Genomic DNA, 7143 nt, shown 5'->3' on the forward strand with positions numbered 1-7143 from the left:
ACCGGGAGATGGGTCTAACCTTGGGCAGGCCCTCGGTAATGTCCCACACTTGAGGACCTAGTTCATGTGTTGTTGGAGGTGCAGTGCAGAGCTTAGGGTGATAGGTCTAAAAGTCCTGCCCTTGATGTGCCCTAGGTGTGGTGAGCAAAGTGAGGCTTCGTGCCTTTTTTTTTCTTTCTTTTCCTTTTTTTTTTTTGGAGATTGTATACCTAGAAGGCGTTTTGGCTAGTGCCTATCACCTTCAGCCAAAGCGCAGGGTGGTCACAGGCATTGGGATAGAAAGGCACGGCTTTGTAGGTATTCTTTAATGGCAGTTCGGGCCTTCAGAGGTGTGGATGACAAAAAGGGATGGTTACACCTCATGAAGTGGGTGTCATTCATATTCTCTAAGATTTCTAAGCAAAAGGAGGGAAGCAGGGTTGCCCTCATCATTAATCTAGTTATATCCAAAAAGAGGGGGGGAAGGTGGGCTTCCTCAGCTATAGGCCTTTGCATTAATAGGAATCTGATTAGCCTAAGATAATTGCAGGTGGTTAGGAAGGCGGGATCCGGGCAAGAAGAAAAGTCCACGAGGAAGCACTTGATGGATGGAAGGAGGTCCTCTACTTTAAAAACTAGGAATTCCTCGGGAGTTCGGGCATTTACATTATATATTCTAGGAAAATCAAAATCCCCATGAATAGTGCGGTCATAATCCACCACTTCGGCTGTGCCTCGTAGCCTTGGATGGATTTGGGAACCCGGTTCACCTTGTCCTGCCAGTAATCTGCAGGCTCTTGCCTCCACCTGGTTATAATAAGGCTCCTCTCTTCTATCCATCTGTTCGCCAGGTCATTGGCCAGGTCCTTGATCTTGGATAGGATGCCTAGAGGCAACGCACGGTCTAGCAAGCATGGATAGGCAAATGACAGCTCAAATGGTCTCGTCTAGAACTCCTGGTCACGCCAGATGATCAATTCCTGAGGCCAATCGATAGGTTGGGGTCCCCTCATAGTGGCACCGGCTCGTCAGGGAATTGTCTGGGTAGTGACCGTGCTCTACGTTATGCATCCTCTGCCAGTTCTTGCCTTCTTCTTCTGGCTGCCACAATGCGCTCAGGCATGTGGGCATCTTCGGGCTCGTCTGGTGGGAGGTCTAGTAGAGGCGGACTGGGCGTTTTTTGTTATTCTTCTTCGGCCTCCTACTCCAAGTTCCGGCCCTCTTCAGTATTCTGCTCGGCCACTGCTGGGATCACTTGTGGTGGTGGTGCGGGCTGCTCCTGTTCTTCAAACGCTAGTTCCTTGAGCTCAACGGTGGAGAGGCCGGCACGGCACAGGTAGTGGAATTGCTGCTCCTTGGTGATTGCCGTGCCGGTGGGAAGCTCCCGTTCTTGAAGGCCATATCTTAGCACTCAGGTAGTCAACTCCAGCTTCCTTATCACCCTCTCCACTGAATCATTGCCCTCTGCTTGGGTGACATGTAGCATGGTGCTGAGAAAGGCTTGCCTATGTGCGATGGCGTATACATTAGCTGCTTCAGCCCTGGATTTGGCAAGCACTCTCTCGCACTTGGCCACTGCCAAGCACTCCGTTAACTGCCTAATTCTTTCAAAGTTGTTCTCTTCCCACGCGTTGGCTCTTTCATCCATCTTTCTCCTTCCCTCTTCTAGCTCACTTGCTAATGTGGTTATCACCTGCTGCTATTCGTTTGTTAAGACCTAGAGTTGGTGCCACTCCCTGGATTTCTTTCACTCGATTTGCAATACTGAACCTTTGTTCTACCTCAGTGATTAGTTCTGACTTTTCTTATGCTAGCTGCTCGTGGCTCTGGATCTTCGCAAGGTGCAGTCTTTGTTGTGTGAAGGCCATGGCCATGAGGGCCTCTGTGTCTTCCTTGGTGACTTCCAACGCACCTTCCAGTCGTTGTGCCTCTTGTTGCTGCCCTTGTGCTTCTACTGCGAGGGTTGTCGGCCTTTCCTGTGCTAGGAACTCTATCTCTCTCTCTAGCCTATCTTGTTTCTCGAGTTCATATTGTAGCTTTGCTATGGTATTCTCTTGCCACTCGCTCGGCTCGCCCTCTTGAACTGCCTCTATCCGTACCCTTCTAGTCTAGATGTTCTCTGTTCCAGGTTAGCATATTGCTGCACTATATCAAGCAAGATAGAATATTTTCATACTATATTCTTATTATTAAGAAGAGTGCATTTACTCTCCTATAGCAACCAAAATCAAACATGCCAACCTAAACTAACTAAGAAAAATTTGGGCCACAATTAGGAAGATATTTTCCTAGCCAAAATTCGAAAGACATTGTCCTAGCCTACCAAGATAGAACTCACATTTGAACACAATGTACAAATGAGATTTGATGTAATTTTGACTATTAATATATCATAATTTTATTGAGAATATCAAATTTACTCTCCTATATCTATCAAAACTAAATACACGTACATATACTAATAAATATTCAGCCTTGCAATTAGGAGGATTCCATCCTTACCAAAGTGAGGAAGAGATTATTGTGGCCTACCAAGCCTCTTCTCTTTCAATTCTCTCCATCTGCTCATATAGCCAATCCACATCAAGGTCCTTTGATGATGCTTTTAGATATGTGAGGGTATGGCGCATTACATCTATTGTGTTTGCAAAAGCCACCCTCTCCCTATGCCTTCTTGCCTTTGCCTCCTCATATGTTGACACCCATCGACTCATCATGTGACTATATATATGATGTTTCTAACTTGATTGGAAGAGCCTAAATATTATATGCTCTTTACCTACTAGTTTTGGGATACGTCATAATACTTGATATTATGTACTACTAAATGGAATTAAATCAGGCTTCTCAATTGCAAAACCTAATTTAATATTTCTCTTTAGATCCTAAATTCACATTTCTCTTTAGATTTGGGATACATCACAATACTTGATATTATGTACTACTAAATGGGATTAAATCAGGTTTCTCGATTGCAAAAACTAATTTAATATTTCTCTTTAGATCCTAAAATCACCTCTTCGGATTTTGATTTTGGTATTGGCTTCATGTCTCTCATTTGAGACACCTATTCTACATATAGATGCTATCTAGTGATTGTTTGGAACATGATTTTTGATAGTTGACATGGTCCTTGAAAGATCTTTCATGAATTTTTTAATAAAGCAAAATTAATACCTTAGCCAATATTTATCTTTAGGTCTAGGGTTCGATTTAAAGGTTAAGCTGTAACTTGCCAAGCATCTTTTTCCAATTGTAAACATTTCTTGTTTGAGGTTTCCACCCCCCACCATCCATTGAGGGTGCATACTCTTTGGCCACCATGGCATTGGGGTGGATTCCATGCCTCTCCATAGCATGAGGAGGATATCATGCTACAACCTCTCAAGAATGAGTCTCAGCCTTTGTATTCAAGTGGTAACATGATTCGTGGCAACCTAGCTACCTTGGCTATGGATTCCTTGGCATTTTAGTGTATTTATTTTATTTTCAATATTTTATCTTGATGTAGGAATTAGCTTCTTTACAACTTTCTTAAAATTTGAGCCTATACTTTACCCCAAGCCTAAGTTCTTTGAGCCCTATTTGAGTGTTTGGACTCATAATTCCCTTCAAACAAGCACTATGTATGATCATTAGAAGGTCTAGGAGCCACTTAAAATTTGAGCCAATACTTTATCCCATGTCTAAGTTCTTTGAGTGTTTGAACTCATAATTCCATTCAAACAAGCACTATATACAAACACTAGTAGGTCTAGGAACCACTTATGAGGCTTGATATGATGTTGAGAGCTTGAAATCCTTATTCCTTTTGTTTTATCTTGACAATTTTAGGTATTTTGCTAAGCATATACAGTTCAAATCATCCATTACATATCCTTACGACTTGGAGTGCATCTAGTAGGTGCTAGTAGGCATAGTTTGAGCTTGGTCATGCTTGGTAGACCTTCTTTTTCTACAAAATTGTGGCTACAAGGTGAAATTGATTGCTTTGAAATTATGTGAATTGATATGCACCATGGCTTTCATGCAAGCATCAAAGGTGGGCACTCACTACTTACCATATTCACTACACCAAGGAGGATAGAATTTGATAGCTTAGGCTCCAACTTGCATCATGAATTGTGTTTTTGGTTATACCTTGATGGAAATAGTAGATGCCTCAAGATAAGATCATTTTACCATGAGCATAAACTTGAAGGCCCCCTTACTTATTTAATAAAACTATCCTTGCAAAATACATGGACCTCCACTTGACTCAATAGTTAGAAGCATTGTGAGTAGTCTTGACATCACCTATGTATTTTCCTACTTTGAAGGCATATTACATCGATTGTGTGTAGGCTTTACCTTGAGGAAAGAGGCTTTTTACCTTGAGGTACAGGGAAAATTTGACACGTCATCTTTGACCACAAATTATTAAAGGTGTGCTCAAACATATCTTAGCATAACTAGGATCATAATGCCTCAATGAGACACCATTGTTTTGGACCTTGTTTGTGACCCAAGGCTTCACCACAAAAGAAAAGAGCATTACCTCAAAAAAAAAGGTATTTTATCATGAGGATATGAGATAAATATTACGATCACATCATTTGCAGGTCAACTCTAACTAAGTTGAAGTATAGTCGTGCTTGTTGACCTTGCTAAGAAACTTATTTTGTTGTTTATACACACTTAACATGTGTGTGTGGCAACACTTGGGTAGGCCATAGGGTACACTAATGCTTGGCACATCTCATTACTGCAAATCTATCCCATAGAGAAGCATCTAAGCAATGAAGGAGCTTCCAAAAATAGGTGCACCAATGCTCGGCAGGTCTAAACCCTAAACCTTTAATCACTACCATAGATGGTGAGGTCTATGACCATTATAGACTCTATTAATGCCACTTCCCATCCTATTGCTCCTAGCCCTTTAGGATTTGGTGGCATCCTTCTAATGGAGCTTACTTGTGTTTAGATCATTCGTGCTTCTATTATTGTTGTCCCCTCTCATGCAAGGCCTTAACTTCCACCTTTGTAAGCAATCTACTAAATGTGGGCTTGTGAACATGACTATTTTGGATATTGATGAGGATCCTTTGTTAGAAATTCTCTGGGTGTAAGATGTTATCTTTGATTCCCTAAGTGCTACATCTTCTAACCTTGCCATTGAATCTCTTCATGAGCATGCCACAATGCTAGATGCATCCAATTTAGCCTTGCAAAAGCATGTGCTTGTATCTTGAGCAATATTGGGAATATTATAGAAGCAAATTTCTCTACTCTGGTACTCGCAATTGTTTGAAGCCTACTCTTATATTCCAAACAATCCAATTCTATGGAGAAATATACTCCTCTCCAAACTTTTGGTGCTCAAACATCTTGAATTTTAACCATGTTTGAAAAAGGGATTGCTTTTGTGAAAAGTGAAGTGTGAAATTATAAAGCTTCAATTAGAGTTGGTTAAATTGCAATTGAAATGCAATAGTCTCAATTGGCAAAATTGTGTGCTACATTCTAAGATTTCTCAAATCTTGGATACTTTAACACCATTGAAGTTATACATGGCCCATGCTTGTCTCAACATTGGGATTTTAGTAGCCAAGGTGGTGCATTATTAGATTTTGAAACCTTGATTGTTGAACTACTATATATCATTGTATACATAAGCATCACTTCAATCATGCGCCATTTTTCAGTCCTCCCTCACATACTTTACATGTGCATAACATTCACATCTAAAAATTCTAAAGTATGAGACAGATGGTTTCTTACCAAAATAGGCCTCATGAAGATTTTTGCTCTTAAGATCCTTTGTGTAACTCCAATTGAGAATGTAGATTGCAGTACTAACAACTTCTACCCCAAAATGGTTAGTCAATCCCTTGCCCTGAAGCATGCACCTTGCTATTTCCACAATGGTGCGATTTGGGCATTCAACAATGCCATTCTGCTAAGGTGTATGAGGTGTCGTCAATTGACACTTAATCCCTTTGCTCTTGCAAAATTCTTCAAACTCCTTTGAGACGAACTCACCACCACCATCTATTCTAAACTTCTTCACACTTTGCCCTATTTCATTCTCAACAAGTTTTAGGCATTCTTTAAACTTACCAAAAGCCTGAGCCTTAACATGAAGGAAGTACACCCACATTTTTCTGCTATAGTTCTTAACAATCAACATTAAATAAGAATATTCTCCCGAGGCTTGTGTAGGCATTTTACTGCACAAGTTAGCATGCACCAACTCTAGATGAGCCTTTACTCTATTCTCACATACTTGTGAAAATATCTTTCTATGTTGCTTGCCCATCATACAAGCTTCACATGGTTCCTTCATTTAAGTTACTACATGTAAGTGAGCAACCATACCTTACTTATGCATCTCCTTTAACACTATAAAACCAATGCAACCAAATCTTTCATGCTTAAGTTTGCTTGTGTCCACACTAGTGGTGGCTGTAAGACCACTTAGCTCATACAAGTTGTTCCTTCTTTCTCCTTTGCCAACAACTTTGCTAGCACTATCGATGATTTTCACACATGTCTTAATGAACCTCATCTCATGGCCAAGATCAGTTATAGAAGCAAACAATAGTATATTTCTCTTAATCTTTGAAACATACACCACATTTGAAAGATTTTTGAGTTTACCATTTGTAGCAACAAAGGAAATAGTACTTGTGCCCTATTGGTTATCTTATGTCCTTTAGTCTTCACAGTGCCATTCTTTTCATCTACTTTCTTGACATGATAATGTACAATTGCATATCATTTCTTCTTATAGTAGAAGCAATCTCCTTGAAACTTTTTCTTACAACCCTTCTTCTGTTTGTCACCATTGGTAGAGGAACCACCTTTGTCTTTCACATTGGCAAAGAATGCAACACCTCCATTGTTGTTACCTTCTCAAGTTTTAAGTTGCAACTCCTCCATTAATAGTACACAAATTTTCTCAAACATCAAAGCTTGGGGTCTCATCTAAGTATTTAGGTCGGTTATTACTGATCCATCAAACTTTGGTGGACAAATCTGAAGACACCTATGATCTAGCTTATCACTAGTCTTTTATATCCTAATGCTGCCTACCATCTGGTCATGCCAATTCTTGACCCAAGTGATGAATGCTTCAATTGTCTCTCATTCAACAAACTTCTCTGTTGTTGCTACTAGTTGATT

Source organism: Lygodium microphyllum, chromosome 23, assembly GCF_053477565.2.
Source record: "Lygodium microphyllum isolate KBCC chromosome 23, Lygodium_microphyllum_v1.1.10, whole genome shotgun sequence".
Taxonomy (NCBI): Eukaryota; Viridiplantae; Streptophyta; class Polypodiopsida; order Schizaeales; family Lygodiaceae; genus Lygodium; species Lygodium microphyllum.